We start from the raw sequence: 22,662 nt of genomic DNA, 5'->3' as shown, positions 1-22,662 counted from the left end.
CCTCTGTTTAATAATCACAAAGTCAGACTTACAGCTCTTATCAAACCATTTCGGCAGGGTCTGCATCATTTCACCAATTTCAACAAACTGTCCCAGCGAGGAGAAAGATTAGACCGTGTATGTTTACTCTCTGTGGAGTTATAGCTGTGTTCTCTTCAAGAGAATGAGATATGGAAATAGAAGTTTACTTAGTCCAGTCTTTGATGGGTTCCCATGACAAGAAAAGTTGGCCACCTGTGCTCAGGTAAATGAAAGTGAAATTCTACATGGTACCCTTCCCTCTGGAGATGCGAATTCTTCAAGTGGTGGGGGGCGAGGAGGGGCCCTGTGAGCTCTGCTCTAGTTTTAATTGGGGCCGAGGAGAACTACAAAGCTCCACTTTGTAGTGGAGAAGGATGGGCGGCCAGCATGGTGAGCATCCCACAGTGCTGGAGCTGAAAGAGGTTCTCACAAATGTGCTTCTCCACTTTGAGAGGGAGACAGAGACCCCGAGGGAGGAGAGTGATTGCCCAAGGCCTCCCAGGGTTATGGGACCAGGGACAGACCAAAAGGCCAAAACGAGGTGGACCAGCAGAGGGCCCCTTCCATCATTCTTCACTGTATTAGGAGTTTAGAGACTGGCTTGGTCTCCATTGGCCACACACGGAGGTGACCCCTGACCCCTCAACTTCCCCACCAGTGACCAGACTTCACTAGCCTCTCCCCAGGCACTCTCATGGGCCAAGCCTGGGGGTGCAACTGTTGAGCCTGTTCATGGATCCAGGGCTCGAGTTTCACTCACTCCCCCAACCCACAGTAGCCAGGATGCAGCCATCTCACCACAAGTCAAAGGGCATGGCGGGCGGGTGCAGGGGGGATGTATGCTAGATCCACAACAGCTTTGCACAGAAGTGTATTTTAGCAAAAAGCTGAGGCTGAACACTCTAGTGGAGACCCAATCTTGAGAACAAGAAAATGGGGAAATAGGAAGAAATTTTCCTGAAGCCTTAAGAGGCAAGGTATGACTGCTCTAGAGGCCAGGGTGGATGAGAACCTGAGTTCACCCTGCTGCATCCCCCCGTGAGGGAGTTGGGCTTAGGCCTGTGCCCACGACTCCCCCTACACCCCGAGGTGCTTCCAGGGACAAAAGACACACGACTAGGCTTGGGGTCAAGCCCCCTAGCATCAATTATGTCCTCACTTTCCCTCCTTAGGCCTCAGGTTCCTCATCTATAAAGGGCCCAGGGCTGAGTGGGATAATTTTGAGATCTTTGCCATGCTAGCATTCTCTTTTAAGTGCCGGGCACTATTTACTTCTGATTATAGACAACTATGCTAATTACATCACAATTTACTGTGGAATGGGAAGATAATGCTAACCTGACAAAAGGAAGAATTGGCAATCTAGACGCATATATCAAGGCACTGACTTCAAAACTCTTCATACACATTGATTTTTTTTTAATTGCACTTACTCCTTACTCCAAACCAGGGATTTATATACATTTTCTCACTGAATCCTTATAAGAACCATGTGAGAAAATGAAAGCTGAGAGAGACAAATTTGCCCCAAGTTATAATGCCAGTAAGTGGCAGAGCCAGTGTCTGAACTTGGGTCTGTTTGGCTCTAAACTCTCTGTTACGCTATAAGACAAATTAACATTTCTTTTATTTAAACCTCCTTTTCCCCGACCAAGATAAAGCACTCCAAAACTGAACTCTGTTGTTCTTTCTCCTACTGATTATGTCTTTCCTTTAATCTCAGGTGCCCAGGACTATTTAGTAGCAAAAGTTTCCTTTGCAACCCAGATAAGGATCATAGTACTTGAGGGATATGCTGTGTTAGCCAAGGATCTCAACACCCACAGGGTCATCCAATAGGCATTAGAAGTGGCAGAAGGTGGGCTTGTCTAGGGCTGCATTTCAGAGGGTTTCCCTGTAATTTGGGCTCTGCTTTGTGCTTCTCTCTGTGCCTTGGCCTGAGCTGGCCATCGGTGGCCAGGGCCTATTGCTTCTTGGGTTCACAGGCCATCCCCAAGTGCTATTAAGGACATACATTATCATCAGGAACCTACTGCCAGGAAAGACCAGATGAACATTGTCAATGTTGATGCATAATTGTGTGTGGGAGTGGGGCACAGAGGAAGGTCAGGGAGAGATGGTCCCAGCCCTAGGGGTTCATGTGTGTACGTCTACTGACACCAAATGCCTTGTGCCTCCAATCTGTTTCCCACTGTCACAGGGAGCTGGTGAAGAGCTACAGCTGCCCTGGGTCAGTGTCAGCGAGGCCTGAAGAGAAGCTCATGGCTAGAATTGGAGTACTGTGTGGACCCGGAAGATGGGTGTGGGTGGGAGAATGTGGCTGTGGGGATCCTCGGGGGATGGTTCTGTCGCAAGATTTCAGTTTATCTTGGGTGGAAAAGGAGTTCCCCTCCAATGGCTTAGCCAAGAATGTTGATGTCACAGGGAAAGGGAATAGAGTTTGATTGTGTGTCACATAGAACTGGGAACAGGCTGCCGTGCTCAGAGGGACACCCTTATCAATTAGGTAATGTCTGCTAATGATTGAGGAACTGTGTTAGGCAGCGTTCCAGCTGTTGATATGTTAGCAAACATCTGCAAAAAGCACTCATACCTTGTGGGAAAAGATTTTCTAAGACTGGCTCCCACTGGTCTGAGCCCAACAGCATCACAGGGCATCTGAAACAGAGCAGCATGGCCAAAATGTGGACTGGGCATAGGAGGCAGCCTGGTTGGGATTTTGGTTCTATCTCCAGGAGGTAAAAGTATGTTTGTGCAGAAATGATGCCTATAACCAAATTTTCTTCCCCTTCTCCCCCCAGCCTTGCTTCCTTCCTTTCTCCCTTCCTCCCATTTTCCTTCCCACCGTCCCTCTGTCTTCTTTCCTCCCTCCCTCCTTCCTTCCTTTTCCCCCTTCCTCTCTCCCTTGTCTTCCCCTTTCTCCCCCTTTTCCTCCTTTCCTTCCTCATCCCTGTCTTCCCTTTTCCACTCTATCTGCCCCTACCCCTCCCTCCCTGCCTTCCTTTCTTCCCTCCTTGAAATACTAACATTCAATAATGTCCTCAATATATAAAGTGCTGGGCACACAAAGGAATAATGAATTGAGAATTGCCCTCAAGGGAATAGTAGCTAAAGGCACAAAATGAATGTGAAAACTGATCCATGTAAAAAATGTGTAAAAGAATACAATGTTAGAAGTGTATGAGCTCTACCATAGCCAATGCTTCCGTTATTTTTTAAGAAAATGTAATTGGTTCTATTTAATGTTCTCTTTCTTTTCTCTCTCTTTTGAAAAATCATGCAACATATTATACGGTGTAACATATAAAAGATCAACAAAGTCATCCACAATCTCACCAATTAATAATGGAAATGTCTGAAGAATATGCATATGTAATATATACATGTCTATACATGACATACTTTTAAACAAGAATGGGATATTACTGTTTATACTGTAATGTGCTCTTTATGCTGAATATGTTATTAGCATCTTTCATGATTAATAAATATAGGTTGCTACATTATTTTTCATTGGTTATACACTAGTTTATCAAACAGAGGGTCCATAATTAACCCTACCAATCCCCTGTTGCTACAAATTAACACTGTCCTCAATTCAGGAATATGATTTTTTAAAAACATAGCAATAATCACTGTAACTAAATAGTTACACGGTCAGATTTCAGATTATTTCCTTGGGCTAACTTCCTGGAAGAGGAATTTCAGTAGAAGTGTGTACACGTTTTTAAGACTTTTTTGATAGATGCCCCAACTATACCCCAAAAAGTTTATATAAAAAGATAATATTATTTTTTAATGTTTTCCAATTCAATGGGCAAAAAATATATCTCATTTTTAAATGAATATATCTGTTACAACTTAAAAACTCCAAGTATTTCAAATATATGCATTTGACTTTTGAGATCGCTATTCTATTAAATTTGCTTCTATTTGTTTTTATATTCTTATATTTTATGTATTAGAGTCATTAATATTTTGTCATATTTATTAGAAATATTTTCCCAACTTGTCATTTGTCTTTTACCTTTTTTTCCTGTATAGGAGTTTTGGTTTTTTAATATGATGCAATTGATCAATTATTTCCTTTATGGTTGCTGCTTTTGATGTCATATTTATAAAATGCCTCTGTACTATGAATAAATATAAATATTTACATACATTTTATTTTTGCACTTTAATCTATCTGGAATTAACTTTGGGTTTGGTTTGACTAAGAATTTAACTTTGTTCTTTCTAAATCATTAACGAGTTACATGGTACTGTGATCAAGCCTATGTGTAAAATTTGAAAATTTGTAATTATATTATGTTTCCTATTTTTAATATTGTATATTTGTCATTTTTCTTAAATTATAGTGATTAGACATTTGTTGACCATGTTTGTTGGTCTTTTCAAAGAATCAGCTCATTTCTCAATTTTATTATTTTTAACAATATTTCTGCTTCTATCTATGCTAAATATTTCCTCTCTTTTCTTACATTTAAAAATTTTTTTTATAGTTTCATGATTCAAATTCATTATTATTTTACTTCATTTTTGTCTGTTTAATAATTTAAAAATTGGGGCTATGAATATTCTTCTCATTATAGTTTTGGCCAAATTCTATACATTGCTTTCTAAATAATTGTGTTGCCATTTTATTTGCTCTCTGACAAAAGAATTTTAGAAAAAAAGTTTTCATTTTATAAGCAGTTGGGGATTTAATTTAAATAAATGTCTTTAATTTCTGATTTACTGCATTGTGACCAAGAGTATAGCCTGTAGATTATTTTTTTGTTAACTTCTGAAAATTTTTGAGACTTTCTTTGAGAAAGTCTGGTCTCTAACTGGCGTTTCATTTAAAAAAGGTGAGTGGGGGAGGTCAAGTCTGGAATTCTAATTTTACTTGTGTCTCTCTTGAGCATTTAAAGGAGACTTTTTGTAATCTCCTGTTTTAGAGAACACTCGGCTCTCCTACTCTAACGAAATCTCTCTCGGCCACTGTCCTGAGTCTTTATCTCGGTGCCTTTCTCCTTCTTGCCTCATATAATCTGCCACATGTTCCTGACACATCAGGTCTTACCATGTCCTGTCCCATGTGGAAGATAGTTCTTTGATTTTCTTCCTCAGATCTGTCCTTGAAACTGTGATCCATCTCCAGAAAGTGGTAGGGGTGAGAGAAACTAAGTGGACGGAAGAGGAGGGGAAAGACTGTAACCTCGTCCACTGGTCCTTTTGATTCCTCACAATGAAAACTGTGACTCCCACTTTCTGTTGGTAATCATATGCTATACTTTCAATTTAAGCTTTATTTTAATGTATTTATATGTTTGTCTCTAAACTTCAATGGATTTTTCCACTCTGTATGAAACTATTGACCTATTATTAGACAAGCTTAACCTACTTACTTTTATTGTTATAATTTACTTATTTCATCTTAAATCTGCCTCATTCTTTTTTGATTTCTGTTTTTCATACTTCCTTGATTTTTCCTTCATTTTCAGTTTTTTTTAATGAAGAATATATTCTATTTTCTCTTATCACCCTAAGTATAGCATTCCATTTTAAATTCCAATAGCTATTACCATGATGTTTTTCAAAAGCATTACTCATTTTCCAAAAGGTGAGGGCAGTTTAAGCTCAGTGTTGTCAACAGATAACCCGTGCGGATTGCCCTTGGCTCTATGCTTTATCTACTGCTGATGGTTGGTTCCTGTTCTTCATTCTATGGTTGAAAGGTGGATTGATGTTCACAGCTTTCAATCTAGTTTCCAGTATTTCTCAGCCTTTTACTAATGGATCATTGCCTTGCTCAGGAGGCATTCTTTTCTTTCTGGCTCTACAATACTCGGAACCACTGGAATGTGAAAAACTCACAACTAACTCCAAGAATGTGTTGCTTCCAAGGTTCTTGCCACCATCACCCCAGCTGTTCTTATTTCTATAGACTGTAACCCCCCAGAAGGTCATAGGCCATCACCCGTTCTCAGTTTTTGCTCTCTGATGTCTTGTATTCTAAAAGTTGACAGAGGGGCTTCCCTGGTGGCGCAGTGGTTGAGAATCTGCCTGCCAATGCAGGGGACACGGGTTCGAGCTCTGGTCTGGGAAGATCCCACATGCTACGGAGCAACTAGGCCCGTGAGCCACAACTACTGAGCCTGCGCATCTGGAGCTTGTGCTCCACAACAAGAGAGGCCGCGACAGTGAGAGGCCCACGCACCGCGATGAAGAGTGGCTCCCGCTCCCCGCAACTAGAGAAAGCCCACGCACAGAAACGAAGACCCAACATAGCCATAAATAAATAAATAAATAAATATTTAAAAAATGAGTTTAAAAGTTGACAGAGGAAGACACATTGGTTGCTAACACAATTTTGCCTGCTTCAAAGGTCAACAGTCCTATGGGGAGAGGAAGGTGCTGAGTTTGCACATCTGGGGAACTCAGAAGCTGAATGACCCTTCATAATTGTCCCGAGGAGGCAATGGGTCAAACGGCACTAAATGTGGTTTACCCTGCGACCAGTCGTTAACCTTGGGGGAGGCAGCTCTCTTCAGTTAAAGAAATCCCTAAAAGGTTTGGGCTGAGGGCTGTGTTCTGGCAGAACTCTCAGCAGCTGGACAATGACTTCTGTCCTGAAGGGGGATTTAGACAGCACTTCATGGCATCTATCTCATAAGCGTATCACTTATTCATGTAAGTTGTGCATATTTTCTGTCTTTCCATGAGACTGTGAGCTCACGGAGCCATGAGAGAGAAGCTGTCCGTCTTGTTCAGTGTACATCTCTGGTTCTTAGTACACACTAGTTGAATAGGTGATAAATGAATGAATGACACATCTTAAGGTGTGTGGGCAGAAGGGCCAGGGAGGAGAGGGGAGAAAGAACTGTAGGGAGGAGAGGAATCTCCCATCTCACATAAGAAAGATGTCATGCGAGACAAGAAAACTATTGAAAGATCTTTAAGTCCACGCAAAAAAGGACAAATTAGAGACTGTAGAGTAATTCCCCACATCACACTTGAGAAATACAGCTGGAAATTGTGGGAAGAATATTTATGACCTTCAAGTCCACAGAGGGACATAAAATAGTTGTCTGGTGCAGTGATCCCCACACGCCTGGGGCTTATGGCACACTCTCATGATTTCCTGATGTATCCTGTATCCAAATACACCCTGCTACATGGTGTTCATGTGTGCTTATTACAGTGATTTGAAATGAATTTGTGACAGAGAAATGATAGAGAGATAGATCTCAGTATGTCTCAATATTTTACGGTTTTGAGAAATTTGGAAATGCCTTGGAGTACCTAGAAAATCAGATTGTGGGAGGCTGTCCTGGAATTTTAACCAGTCAAGCCCAAGAAGGGCCTCTATTTGGCTTCAGTATCCTTTAGCTCACAAGCAGAGCTGCTTGCTCCCTCTGCCTGTGAGAGTCTCTGGTATGCTCAAGTTGGTACTGGGACCTGGCTCCAGACACATTTGCATCTTGTTTTCTCTACTCCCTGGCCTAGCCCCTTTTCCCTAAAGATTAACTTAATGAGCAAAGCAAAGAGGCCATAAAACTGATAAAGACAGCAAAAGCTCAGGGAGATTTCCACCTCTCAAATGGCACCCTGGGCAGATTGCACTTGCCTCACCAGCCAGGAGGCCTGAGTTGTGAAGTACAGATTCCCTAGTGGGCCTCCTGAGATGGGAGAATTACACTGTGTCCTCCCCATAAAGAGAAATGCACATAACAGCTTTTCTTAACTAGAAATGTCCTCATCACAAACTCTTTCTCAAGCAACATTGTTCCTGGTTCCATGTTAAAGTGCAAAGTTCACAGATGTCCACCCCAAAGAGACTGTTCCTTGCTTGCACTGCCCTGGGAGCCCTACCCTTCTGAGAGGAAAGACACCATTGTATATTGAGCCTCTAATTTGGTTTAATATCCAATCTTCACATAGTCCTATGGATCAGCATGTTTATCTCCCTTTTATGTCTGAGGAAGCTAAAGTAAAGAAAGGGTATGTGACTTACCCAAGGCTATCAGCCAATAAGTGGCTGCAGCTGGAATCTACCCTTACTTTTTTTTTTTTGTCTTTTATTCAGCAACTCTTTATTGGCCCTCTTTGTACTGGGCCAGGGTGCTCTCTGGAGAACTGGTCATCAGCAACAACATTACCACCTACCTCCATCTTTAGGTATTGGCAGCTGGGACCCTCCAGCCCAAAACCTTTAAGCAATGGCCCATAGCATCTCCTGAAATTCCTAGAGAGAAAGAGGAAGGGTGAAGGAGGGGAAAGGATGGAGTTCTCAGAGGTCTTTCCAGTCTCATAACCCTCTGTGAACTGTCCTTCTGCAGACCCAGTTGAGACCCGATACTGGTATATCCCAGTTTGTACCACGGCATATTGGCATCTAGGCCAGGCATCAGTTGGATGGTAGCTAAGCCAAGTAAAGTCTGCCACCATGTGGAACTTTGATTGGATATTCCGCCCCAGGATATTTCTGGAGTTATGCACGTGTACTTGTGTGTGCTACGGCAGCATGATGAACTGTGTGTGCACATGTATGTATACTTGTGTGTGCTTGGTGCTTTTGTGTGTGTGTTATGTATGCCTACTGTGCCTTAGGAGTTCCTTAGCATGGAAACTGAACATCTTAATGGCCAAATTTGGAAAGCAATTTACCTCTAGCCTTCTCCAAAACAACAAATCTTCTCAGGGCTCTACCACCCCAACTCTCCAAGCCATTTGGAAATAATCATCATAATAATAGCCAATACACATTGACCACTTAGTCTTTCAAATACTGCTCTAGGCAACTTTACAAGAGCATTAACACTTAATTCTTAGGACAACCCAATGAGACTCAACTTCCATTACTCCCACTTTAGAGATGAGGAGACTGAAGCCATTGGAGCCCACGCTCAGTGTCCCTCTGTGTGGAAGCTGTGGAGACGGTTTGGAATTCATGCCATCTGGCCTTAGACCTGCTCTCCTAAGCACAGCAGCAGCCTGCCTTGCCCACCTGCTTGCTTTACAGAGTTACCAAAAGTTTCTTCCTTTATTGGTTACAACTGGAAGATGCAAGTTGAGTGTTTGGGCCTTACAGGTATTTCCCAGGTTTCTTCTTCCCAAGGTCAAGTTATGGGGTCAGAGTAACCACGGAAGGCTATTCCTGACAATGGTTCCATTTAGAATCTCTAGGGTTCCTCTGCCTGCATCCAACATCAGGTGATGTTAACTGCTGTAGTAGAGCCAAAGCATCCACAGTCCCTGGAGTGAGGGAACCACGGAGGCAAGATCAGAATTGAGCAAGAATGGAATAATGAGAAGGCTGGAGGAACTGAAGGCAAATGGAGACCTGGTCACCTGCTGGGGCAAACCAAGTCAGGTGTCAGGGGCAGGACAGCATGCAGGACAGAAGGTCTCCACAGAACCGGGCTTCTGCAGCCACTTCCTCTCCTCCTTGCCTCACCCTCCTTCCCCTTGTAGTAGATAGTTGCTTCTAGAAGTTTCCTTTGGTCAGTTTGCAAGGAAAATCAAGTCCCAGGATAGGGCTTGGCTGCTAAAGGAGTAAAAAACTAAATGGCCTGAAAATTCCTATACTTTTATTTTAAGGAAAATCATACTGAGACTTAAAAGATTCCTGGATTTTGCTTTTTAGTAAACAGGAGCACTTTTCGCATTAGATCTGCTTTTCCCTTCGCACTAGTAAACTGTGAATTGCAAAAACCAAAACGAAAACAAAACATCCTCCAGCCACAGCTAGTTGCACAAAGGAGCTGTTAGCTTGTTAGCTCAGAGCTGACCCAGTGACCCGAGAGCTGGGTGGGTGGGGCTTGTTTCTCAGCCCCCTCCACCAGGCAGGCGCCCTTGTACAGGGCACAGTCTGCACAACCATCCACAGCAGGCTCTCACGGGGCACGCGCTCCTCAGGCAGTCTGCACAGCAAGTGAAAACACACATCCTGTGCGTATGGGTTTATTCATCTTTCCGGTATCAGTAAGGAGGTGGAGCTATAGCACATTAAATATTTACAATTATCAGAGACAAGACAGCACACAGCACTGAACCAAGATAAGGATACAGTTTATAAAATATTTACAGTGAACACATCTTGCTCCTTCTGGTTCTTCTCTTTAGCCTGGCATTTTAGGTCTCTGATCTCTTTACTGTATTTTCTTTTCAGGTCCTTTGTAGTTTGAAAATGTCTGACAGAGCCTAATGACTAAATCTTAAGAGGACTATCATATATATGAGAGATATTCAGGGAATTTTATTCGCGTGCCTCCAAGCAAAGAGAGCATTTTTGCAGTCTTGTAAGCATGTGTCTCCTACATATGCCTGAATCAAGTTTGTGGGTGGTTCTTTTTATGGTCCTACCTAGAACAAGGCCAGTGAAAGGAAATGACATGCTACTGAACCTGTATTAACCACAAGAATCAGTTTGCATTGGTCTCCTGAATATCTGAAGTTATTTTAGAAACCAGAGTTAACAATATGCTAGGAATGGACTGGTTTATAATTACTTTCATTAGTTCAATCCTAAAATGTTACACGTTATTACACTCAGAAGCATGATTTCATTGTGTTTGATTTTCACGTTGATTCTTTCTAGATCTGGATACTACCAATGATCAAAAGCAACAGAATTTCAACCTGAATGGAACATTAGCAACACCAGAGAGAATAAAAATATTAGAAAAACAAAGACAGGAAAGGTGATTTGGCTCTTTGTTTAACTGCAAAGAATGCAAAAGAAGAGTCAATTGTAAAATCTTTGGCTACCCACAGAGATGAAAGATCTCCAGCATTTGGGATGGGGTGCCTGAGAATTAGCAAGGATCACAGGCGTTCTATTTGATGAGTGCCACATTTGACCTTGAAGCAGTGAGGCTGGCACTCCTTTGGGTCCTGAAGATCTCCTGACGTCCTTGCTCCCTGGCGGTATCTGCCCCCAGGCCTCTGAAGGATTCGACTGTGAGTATGAGGCTGTGCACATTTCTAGTGTGTATTTATATCGAGGTGGCTGTGTTGCCAAGGAGCTCTGAGAGAAAGCAGAGCGGAGATAACTTCTAATCCACCTTTCTGTGATAATGTGGCGCAAAGTGAAGAGACCCAGGGCCCCATCCCCTGGTCTGGCATTGCCCTGGGAGGGGCGGGCCCAAGGGGCGTTTTTAGCAAACCCAGCAGGCACTGGGGGTGGGTGAGTTTTGCACTGGAAATCCTCATGACCACGCCAGAGTGTTAACTGATCTCTGCGCAGCAAATAGAGAAGACCAGGAAGAGAAGAAGAGCAGAAGCAAAATGTAATTTGTAGGCAGCAAGAAATGGATTTGAGTGACCATTCAGGAGATTCGGGCAGCTGGAGAATGCGACTGCCAAGAGGGCATTGGGAGGAGAGAGAGGAAGTCCCGTGGCCAAGATCACGGGGGAGCTGGCGACAGCAGGGCCGTACTGTAGCCCAGCCCAGGGCTCTTGGCTCCAGAGCCCACATATTGAGTGTGCTCCTAAATGACAGTGAGGTACTTTCCTCATCAACACAAAGCTGGACAAGGGAGCTGTCCTGTGACGATTCTCTCCCAATGGGCCATCAGTTCCACCATGAGAGGGTGGCAGGAGAGTCTGGGTCTCTGCACAGGAGTGCAGTCAGAGGATATGGGGTGCGCGGTCCATCTTAGGCACACGGGTGGTGCGTTAAGATGAAACATGGGGGAGGGGACACAGCAGCATATCTGGCATCAGACAGACCTGGCCTTGCATCCTAAGCTCATCCCTGCATGAACCTGAGTGACTCATTAAAGTCTGGGGTACCTCTGGTTCCTCACATTTAAAATGGGGACCAGGATACCCTTCCTCACAGACTTCTTGTAAGGCTCACATAAGAAAATAGGCATGAAAACCCTTTGCGATTTAAAATGTGCTTTACAACAGAGAGTTCTGGTTCCTGAGGAATCGGCCTTTAGTGACTCTTCCTTATTAATAAGCATCTGCGTTGACAGCTGGCCATTCTTAACCCTTGCCATCTTTATCTTTTCGATCTCTCCCAGATTATTTCTCCACCTCAGTGACAGCTTGAGCTGGGAAAGAGAGACATGGGGTGGCTCACAAGCCCGTGCGAAGCGCCCCCACACAGGACCTTCCAGGACAGGGCTTCCTTACTAGGACCTCACAGCTGCCCCCACCACCCCGCCGCTCCAAGGTGGAGCAGAGAGGAGCTGCAAGGTCCCAGGCCTTTGCCTTGAATTTCTGAGGTCTCCATCAAATCATGGCACAACCCACCCCGGCAAGACAGAGTGGTCTTTTCGCAAGGAGTTTTAATACAAGTCAGTGGAATAAGAAAAAAAAAAATACAGAAACAATTCACAACATAAAAGAAGCCACATTAACAAAGCAGCCATGATTAGCTAAAGAACTGAGCTCTTTGGGGCTCAGAATCCCAGCATCTTGGACTTATATTTCTCAGCAGCACTGGACTTGTAAGGTACTGGGTTGGATTAGTAACTTGATTTATCCCAGGCCCAACAATCCAACATAATCCTTCACAGGCCTTGAAAAGGTTTTGTGGTTTGTTTTGTGTGGGAGATACTCTCTGAGAATTCTGGCTACAACATGCCCCTGAGATGTTCTGGGTTCTGGAATCTGTAGGATTCCTCTAGCCCATCTGGCTGATGGTCAAGGTCAGGCTGTGGTACCAGCAGGATAGCCCCTCTGGCCTGTGGATGTCAGCAGCACCTCCCTGTGAGTGGGCAGACTTAGGAATCTATCTCCAAGGCTCTCAAGTGGCCAGAGCCCCTGAAGAGCCAGCTGTGGGCCTAGTGGGCAATGGAGGCCAAAACTTGGCTACCAGCAATGCATCGGAGGAGAGAAACTACTGTTCTCTGAACACAAACAAAATGATCCTTTCCTCCTTGTGGAGAATGCCTTCCCACATATAGCCACTTGTCTAACTGCTCCCACGCTCAAGCCTGATCAAGTTTCACCTTCCCCATGAGCCCATTTCAGCTGACAGAAATGTAATGAGTGTCTACTGTGTGCCCATAAGCTGTTTTAACTCATGTTGACATGTTCTGAAGCTGAGTAAAGGCCTTGGTCTGGGTTGGTTTCCATATTCAAGTAGAAAAAGGGCAGTTATATCCTAGTCCCCAGTCTGCTAGGAGCAGGACTTCAGGCAGTGGCGAGGGGACAAGAGACAAAGCGTGAGAATCGCAACTCCCAGGCAACTTGAGGCGTCAGGGCCACAGCCGGGGTCTGGTACAGGAATGCCACATCGATGGAGGGTCTGAGTGTGGGGCAGGAAGCTGGGCAGGGGCTCTGCTGTATGTACGATCCTCCTCTGAGGAGCTCTAAGAAGGTGCTCAGAGCCTGAGATCCAGGCTTGGGGCGACAGGACTACTGCAGTTCCCACCAGGAGTGACCCTGAGACAGGGCACAGCTTGGCCGGCAAGTAGAAGCCTGAAACCTTCAGCCATAAGGGACTGAGCCGAGTTCCTTCTCTTGGCCTCTCTAGATCCCATCCGCCTTCAAGGTACGGCTCAAGGCTACATCCTAAAAACAAAGTTTCCTTGGTCTGTCCCCACCACAGAGACCTCTTCCTCTTCAGATTTCCTGAAGAGCTTTCCTTCTATCTGTCTCACTTGGACCCAGAAAAATGTCCTGCTCCATTTCTCTGGGGTACCCCCTCACATCCAAGCGGGAGCTACTCAGAGGTAGGCGCTAACTAAAACCCTCATTAGACAGGTTTAGCTCATCACACCTCACCCCGACATTACTGTGCATCAGATAAAGTACTTTCCGGCAGATCACTGCCGGCCACCACACAGTGTGGGCATCTGAGGTCCTAGCCGCCTCCAGCGCAGGGGGAGCTCTCTGGCTAGGAGACACACAGGTCCACTCAGCCAAGGCTGGGCTGTTCCAGGCAGTAGACCAGTGGGAGCCTTGTTCCTATATTTGAGAAGATACTTCTGAGGTGACTCATTTTAAGAAATACAGTTTGCTTAATGACTTTTGGTAAGTCAAAAAGGGTGAGAAAGAATCCAGAAGCAAGAAAAAAAAAAGAGATTCTACTTGGGAATATTGCTTATGATTGACATTTGCGTTTCCTCCAGATTCATTCTTGACGGCATCCCGTCCACAGAGTGACACTCTGCCAGCCAGACATTGTCACCTGCTGGGCGACTCACTCAGGGCTCCTTGGCTCTGTCTGGAAAATCTCTCCCTCTCTCTCTCCCATCCTTGTCTCCCATCCCCCTCCTCCCAGCTCGGAGCCTTTGTTGACGTTGACAGCTCATCCCTGGGCTATCATTCATCCTGCCTATGGCAAACTTTGGGGAAAATAAAAAACCCTGCTCCCTTAATCTCATTAGAAGGGCTGCAAATTGAATTTAGCCCCTCTCAGTGTCCCCTCAGCTGGCTGTCATTAGGAGCAGAGGCTGGGCCTTGGCTGAGACCCAAAGACCAGCTAACTGAATTTGAGATGCTGTGGTCCTGACAGGCCAAGGGAGGTAATTGAAGAGCCATGGGGCTCCTGGTAACATTTCAGGCTGGGATTACACCGGGGATCCGAAGCCCCCATCTGCACTGGTGTTGGGGGCACTGAAGAGCCGCCCACCGGGCTTCCAGGGGTCGGATTATTGATAAAGAGATCATTCCCAGTGGAAGGTGTGGGAGCGATGGGGAGGCTGCATTTTGTAACAGTGCAAACTGGGTGTTATAGGTGGGGGAGAAAGGGAGACCCTAGTCAGTGAGGGTCAGCAAATCATCCAAAGTTAGAAATAATTTGCAAGGAGTGTTGTGTAATGAAACAAAAAGGCAGTTTGGGTAGACTAACAGATGAAAACAGAATATGAGTAAAAGAAACACTGACTTTTAAATTATGGGCCTAATTTATATGTTTGTATAAATCTTCATTTTTTTTAACTCTCTGGATCATTTTAGTTTTATTTTTTTACCTCAACACTAAACCCCAAGCATAGGGGGGCTTTTCTGTGATTGAAAAATCATACTTTTGTGAAAAAGCAGTGTAGACACACACACAAAACTGCATCCACGTAAGTAAGCATTTAACAGACACTGATTTAGATGTCTGAGACCTCCTTAGTTCCCAGATGCATTGTAATGCTTTCAATGCAGGTGAAATACAGTGAAATCCTGTTTTAAAGAGGAAGAATCTGACAATAATCAACCATCTACTACATAGGTGCCAGGCACAGTGCCCATCCTGTTTTGTACATCATCTGAGTCTGCAAGGCAGGGGAACAAGACAGGCATTATGATTATTAGTACTCCCACTTCACCGATGAGGGGACTGAGTCTTGAACAGATTCATCACTCTCTTGCCCAAGGTCATGGGGATAATAAGCGCTGGGGCTTGGATCTGGACATAGGATTGCCTGGCTCCACCACTCTGGAGTCCTCCCTGGCTTAGGATAGTGGGTTTTCCTACTCTGTGTCATTTTCCTAAAAAGCCACAGCAACTGGATCTGTCACTCAGAGGGAGGGTGACTGGGAACACAGGCTCCAAGCCAGACAGGCTCAATTCCACCGAGTACTAGCTGTGTGACCTTCAGCATTTCCAGATCTCTCTGTGCCCTCCTGGGAAATGGGGATAGTATAAGCACTTGCCTCAGTGGTTTGCTATGGGGATTAAATGAGCCAAGGCACATCCAGAGTGCACTGCATAGTGCCTGGGACATTGTGAGCACTCTCTACATGATACTAAATTATAATTATTGTTGAAGTGGTGCCATGAAGAATGTCCATTCACTTGCATACCTAATGGACTAAATCTGAAAGACTGTCACCCAAGTATTAGACCATAACATCAAAAGACTCCTGCTTTCCTGGCCTGACATTCCCAGATCCGGAGTCAGCACACCTCGCATTTACATTTATGGAGCTTACTCTTAGGTGCAATTTTTGGTGAGGAGTAAAGGATGAAGCTAAGGCTTTTCTTATGTTGATTATATCCATGTTTTTTCTCCATTCTCTGTCCTTTAATGTTGGGTGAGGTATGAGTTCTAGCCCTCCCATACCCACTATTGTTAAGTACTCGCTCTGCACTAGCATTTTACAAATTTTACCTCACTTAATGCTCACTTTTACTCCTTTTATGCACAGGTATCAGTTCCGTTTTTTAGATGAGAAGAGTGCATTTTCTTTATGTTTTCCATATTCCATCATGCCTACAGCATTAACTACAGCCTTAAGGTTGATCTGAAATGTCACAGACTATTAAGATATGGGTTTTGCTACATTTGACAAGACATTTAGGTAACTAAAGGCTTCCCTGCCTGTCACTGTATATCCCAGTGATGCTCAAGTTTCAGATTCAATGAGCCTTTACTGATCACAAATAGTGTGCCTGGCTCTGGGTTGAAAGGTTTTTCCAGGTTGTCTCATTTAAGTAACCAACAATTCTATGAAGAAAGGCCTCATGACTCTTATTTAGCAGACAGAAAGGTGATTTCAAGAAATTTAGGAGAGTTTTCAAGGATCACACACGTACTAAGTGGAGGATCTGGGATTTGAACCCAGGCATCTCTGGCTCATCCCGCCTCCAAAGAGCTTCCCATCACAGGACACTCTCAGCACAGTGTGAGGACTCTCCAACACAAGCCCCTCTGGGAGCCACTTCCAGTCAGTGAAGTTGGCACCAATGATGAAACCTACTTCCTTTCTTTGTGGATGAAGAAACCAGGCCACAGAGAGGTTAAATGTCTTGCCCATGGTCAGTCTGTCCTGTGTGAGCCAAGACTGTGTTCTAGTTCCTGGTCTAGTCCCACTGCATGACACCCCTCCCACACTCCAGCCCAACTACCAGCCTTCGCAACTTCATTCCTCAGCAGCCCGGTCAGCTTGGGATTTTTAGTAGCCTAAAGCTGGCAGGACAATTTCTATTCTGCAGAAAAGGGAGTTTAGTTCCTTTAGTGATGGTTCCTTCTCTTAAGCAGGTTCTGGGATCGAGTCACAACTCAGGAATGGTTTCAAGGTTATAAGTCACAGCCTTGATAGAGGCTGGGGAGAGCCTACTTCCCAGGGCTGAAAGGTTTGTGGGGATGTTTAATATTACCCCCAGTACCCTTGGATTTCTTCTAAAGACCCAGATGCCACATTTCCTGTAACTCAAGTACTTAAAAATTGGCTTCCCCTTGGTTTGACGTTTCTGAGGAATCTCTGGAGATTTAACTCATGTTTTAAAATTCTTGAGAAATTTTAGAAAGGGACAGTCCAACCGCTTGTGCCCCAAACTAATATAAGCACAAATGTAGGGTGAGATTATTTTCTTTATGGTTGAGAATTAGAAACTGCTCAAGTCAGAGGGGGCTTTTGAAAGAATATGGCCCAACTCTCTTACTTTATAGGAAGCCAAGGCCCAAGGAGGGGAGTGAGTTACTTAAACTTACAGAGCAGGTCTGTAGCAATTAAGGGCTCAAGAGTCGGACTGCCTGGGTCCAATGCCTAGTGCCCCTGCTTACTGGTTGTGTGGTGTGGGAGAGGTAGCTACTCTCTCTCTAAGCCTTGGTTTCCTCATCTGTATTTGGAAAAAGTCATAGTCTCTACGGTGGACTGGAAATGGCCGCAAATTCTTTGACACTTCTACTCAAGAGATGCCACCTATTTCTCCTCTCCTTAAATCTGAGCGGGCTTGTGACTGTTTTGACCAATAAAGTCTAGTGAAGTGTCATATGTCAGTTCCAGTCCTAGTCTTTAAGAGCATTGTCAGGTTCTGCCTTGGTCTCATGCAGCCCAAACTGCCACAGAAGAGGCTGCCATGCTGTGGGGAAGCCCAAGCTAACCATTTGAAGATGCTGTGGATTTGGGGAGAGAGAGAGAGGGCCAGACAGCCTCTAGCTGTACTACCTCCCGCCCTTGGAGTTATCCTGAGGCCTAGACATTAGGGAGCAGAGGTAAGTCATCCAAATTCCTGATCCACAGAGTCATGAGATATAACAATAAATTGTTGTTTTCAGCCACTAAGGGAAGTTAGGTACACAGCAATAAATAACCAGAACAGTGCTTCTCAGAGGGTTATTGTGAGAATTATAAGTTGGTATACCTGTAAAATCTTAGGGCAGTGCCCGGCACAGTCAGTATTCAATAAAAGCAAGTTACTACTCATTCTACAAACACTTATTAAGCATCAGGTTGTTCTATACCCTGTATGAGCTGGAAGGGATGCAGAGGTGCATATGACCTAGTCAGACCCTTGTGGAACTCAGGATTGACTAGAACCTGGTCACAAACTTCTGTGAAGGGAGGAATGTGTTTCCACCACCCTGGCCCCCACATCTCTTCTGACCTGGGAGAAGTAGAAGTCTCCAGCCTCTCACTGCAGTAGGATGCCTGCCTGGTCTCTGGATGGGCCTGGAGGGGTTAAGCCCGTGAATGCTGTCCAATCTCTGTGCATCAAAATTCAGCTGCTATTGATTCCCGGTAAGCACTGATGCCCTTCCCAGGTCAGAAGAGAAACCCAAACCATTGTTGAGTAAATACAGTATTCTGTTCACTACATCAATTAGGCTGACCCTAGGGGCTCTGGGAGCCCCCTCCTTCCCCATTTGCAATGACAGCTGCCATGCTAATGAATCCACATTGACATGATAATTAAACAATTACACAAAGTGGGACTTGCCCAGTGCCCTAAGCTTTAGCTGGGGAGCCGGTGTGGCCATGGCTGGACAAGGCCTGGGGGTTGTTCCAGGGCCATGAGGTGACATGCAGTGCCTGGGTCATTCCCAGACTGCAGCTGCTGCCTCTGGCGCTGATGGCTGGGGTGGGGCAGATGGGACCAGGGTGAGGATGGGGCCCCAACCTGTTCTTCTTCTCTCTTTATCCTCCGGAAATCCTTAATTGGGTAATACCTGAAAGGAATTCCCCACCTCTTTATGCAGGTGGTGGGGTACCCCAACAACTCCTGATTGGCCTAGCTAGTCTTCTCTCTGGAAGACTCAGAGACATCCAGGGGCGATGGGCAAATGGGGATAGCAAAGGCCAGGGAGCCATGACTTCCTGGCATCAGAGGGAATACCTGGGTGATCACCCTCCTCACCAGCCCTCGGGAAAAATTACTCTTTCTGTAAGCAGATGATCACAAATGCAGAAATCCTTGACTTCTTGGTGCAACTGCCCGGTTTACCATGACTTCTGTGATGCCAACCAGCCACAGCCCCCTTTGCAAAAGCACAGACTTGTGAGTCAGGCAGACAAAGCTCACAGCCTACTCTGCAACTTAACTGTGTCATCCTGGGCAAATCAAATGAACTTTCTGAGCCTCCATTTCCTCCACTATAATATGGACTCATAATAACTGCCTTGTCCAACTGTGCTTGAGATTAAACAAGACAGTTTATGTAAAAGATCTAAGATAGCGTTTTACATAAATAGTAAAAGACAGAACTTTACTGACAATAGTTAAGTTTCTCCATAAAGACCAGTTCCATCCACAGAAACAAGCTAGTTGATTGAATGGAGTCTAGAATGCACAGATTAAAACACTCCTAGAAATGCCTTACAACCAAGTGAGTGCTGCCCTTGGGGACCCCTTGCAGATGAGGCTGTGTGCAGAGTGTGCTCAGTATAAACAAGGGAAGAAAGAGAAACAGAAAACGATCTATCTGGGGCTTAGAAAGGCAGAACAAGAGTGTCCTTGCTAAGGACTACCAGGCATTACTCTATGAGAGGTGACTAATCAAGCATTTATCCTCCCATCCATCATTCATGCAAGAATAAACACATATATTAGGCACTTATGATACAAAGGTGAACACAGGCCAAACCAATGCCTGGTCTTATAAATATCTGGTCAATAAATGAATGAATGGACAAGATGCAATCCCTGTTCTCATGATACTCTGCACAATGAAGTGTGAGCCTCTCTCATCCATGTGTGTGCTGCCTCTCTTACCTTGAACTCAAGACAGTTCAGCCTGAGCTGTGATTTGCAGGGGGCAAAGGGACATTGGGTTACAGTTTTACAAGAGAATTACAAAGCAGGTGATGACTTGTCAAGTCCATGCTCAGATGGACATGCTCAGAAGCATAAGGGTTCACCAGTGGGCAGGTGAAGAAACCCAATGTTGGATTTAAACCCTAGGTTTCTGAAGTCACATCTACATTTAGCAGGGAAAGTACCATGATTGATTAGTGCTGTCTGCCATGGGCACAGGAATGGAGAGAGATGACTCTCTTTTCCTGCCAGGTATGTGTCATTTTAGGATTAGGCAAGGTCTAAGATTATCTTCTAGTTTTAGAATTTTGTGATTTTTAAAACAGGCTAATCCAACCCTGTTCACCTCACACTGTGAGCAACCAGTATTACAGTTTGTTCCAGAAACCACAGTTTTGGTTCTTTTCTTCTCCTTACCTTCAGTAAAACCACTCGAGCTCACAAAACCTGTGCTGTCATGCAAAAGAAATTTGACTGCCTTAAGAAAATCTAATTTGATTAGTCCAAGTAGTAAAAAAAATAGTCAAGCTTTTTGTTAATTAGTTCAACATTTACCAAGTACCTACTATGTTAAAAGCTTTGGGAATAAAGAAATAACACAGTTTCCTCAGGTGCTCAGTGTCTAGTGGTTATGTGTGTTGGGGTAAAGGAGGGTAGAAAGAGGCAGAAATACATGCAGACATGCTCTTATATCACCTATCTAGAAGGGAGAATAGAGAGTGAAATTAAATTCTATATGGCTTAAGCACTCTTTGAAGGAAGCCCAAGCATGACGTTTTATGGCTGCCCTCATCTATGCTGTGGGAGCTGATGTGGTTCTGGAGATCAAGCTAGAGGTTTAAAATTGAGCTCTTGGAATTTCAAATCCCCCTTCAGCCTAGGCTGCCTGGAGGAGGCTGCCCCATGCCAGGGAGTGTCCAGGCAAAGGCTGTAAGATGAGAGGAGGGGAGGAGAGACCAGAGAATCCCTTTGGACACTAGGATGTTCAGAGCTCTTTAGTTTCTGTTAGGGTGGCCTATTCATATCTTTAAAAAGATGAGATACAACATGCTGGGAAGACTTTTCAGTGCCTTTTGCACTAAACTCTTGGTACCCAAAGTGTGATTCCTGGACCAGCAGCACCAGCATCACCTGGGAGCTTGTTAGAAGTACAGCATCTCAGGCCCAACCCCAGATCTACCAAAGCAGAATCTGAATTTTGACAAAATCCCCAGCTAACTCCTGTGCACGCTGCATTGAGAAGCACCAGTTTATATCTGTCAGAAATGATGTTCATGCTCTCTGCCTTGCTGGGTGGTCACAGCGGGCCCTCCATAGTAATACCTCTTCTCTCTCTTTTTAAACTTTCCTAAGTGCTCTCTGTAAGTTGGCTCTACCCTTCGTTTCTAGGCTTGCATGTTCTTTTGTCCCACTCTGCTACTCTGTTTTTTTGGCATGAGGAAGGGCTATCCATTCCATAGCTAAATGGAGCCGATTGGCCATGGCTCAGTGATAGGAGAACAGTGCATTCACCCTGCTGTGTTAACCATGTCCAGTGGATTCCATCCCTTTCACATTCCCTCTGTAGGTTTTCTAAGAGGAAAGAGACAAAGAGATATCCATTCTATCATGGGAAAGTGAGAGATGGGAGAGAGGCAGAGGAAAGGGACATGAAGGGCATGGTGGGAGGTGAGGGAGCCAGGAAAGTTACAAACAGAAGATGTTGATCTGGATCTTAAAGAATAAGCAGCGGTTATAGTTGAAAAGTGGGATTACTTTTATCTCCCCTCATTGTTTTTCTGTTTTCTATCATTCAGTCTTTGACCACTCATTCAGCAGACATTCACTGAGGTGCCCTTGTAATGCCAGGTCCTGTTCTTAGGTGCTGAGAATACCAAGTGAAGTGAACCACACCTGAAGCATAAGTGGGTGGGGAAGACATTCACGGACAAGCGGGCTGCAAAGGCCCTGGCCATATGCTGGCACGGCAGGCCTGCCATATGCCATGACTGAACTGGGCCTCCCCCTCCCCTGACTGTGCTATCTAAATTCTAAAGAGACCTAATACATAAAAACACTCTATATAAAGCAGATAAAGTGGCTGGAGGGTCCTCTGCTTTACCAGTTATTTTCTTTAGGATTAATTTAATGAGGTGCATGCATTCCTGGATGCTTTATGCACAATCTCATTTAACCATCACAAGCCTGTGAAACTGGTAGCAGAATGAGGAAAAAATGGGCTCAGAGCTGCTGAGTCAGCCTCTGAAGCCAGATCTTTGCTGGCTAAGCCTATGTTCCCAACCACTTAATGAACAGATGACTAAAGGGCAGCTGGTGGCTAGAGGGATACCAATGGGACATTTCTGTTTTGAGTTGAATTTCTGAAACTGGATTAAATTCATGAAGTGAAAATATTTTGCTGGCCTCAAAAGAGGAAAACCACCTGGACCCGCCTCTCATGGTAGGTACTCTATAAACACTGGCTGAAATGAATGGTGAGCCTGGAGACAGCCAGGATACTGAAGGGTTACCCAAGCTTGGGGGCCCCCAGAACATCCAACTCCACACTTGAGGCTATCGGCAACATTCCGTTGGGGGCTTGGCTTTATTTGTCCCTCCCCCTGTGTGAAATCCTGGGGACTGTCAAATAAATGACAAGACTCATTTTACAAGTAGACCAGAAGTCTGCAGTGGCGAGTCCGAGCTGATTGCCTATCTTATCTGAAGTCATCAGTCTCATTCAGGCT

Source organism: Neophocaena asiaeorientalis, unplaced genomic scaffold (assembly GCF_003031525.2).
Source record: "Neophocaena asiaeorientalis asiaeorientalis breed wild unplaced genomic scaffold, Neophocaena_asiaeorientalis_V1.1 scaffold164, whole genome shotgun sequence".
Taxonomy (NCBI): domain Eukaryota; kingdom Metazoa; phylum Chordata; class Mammalia; order Artiodactyla; family Phocoenidae; genus Neophocaena; species Neophocaena asiaeorientalis.
The sequence above is the reverse complement of the archived record's forward strand: the minus strand, read 5'-3'. Positions refer to the sequence as shown.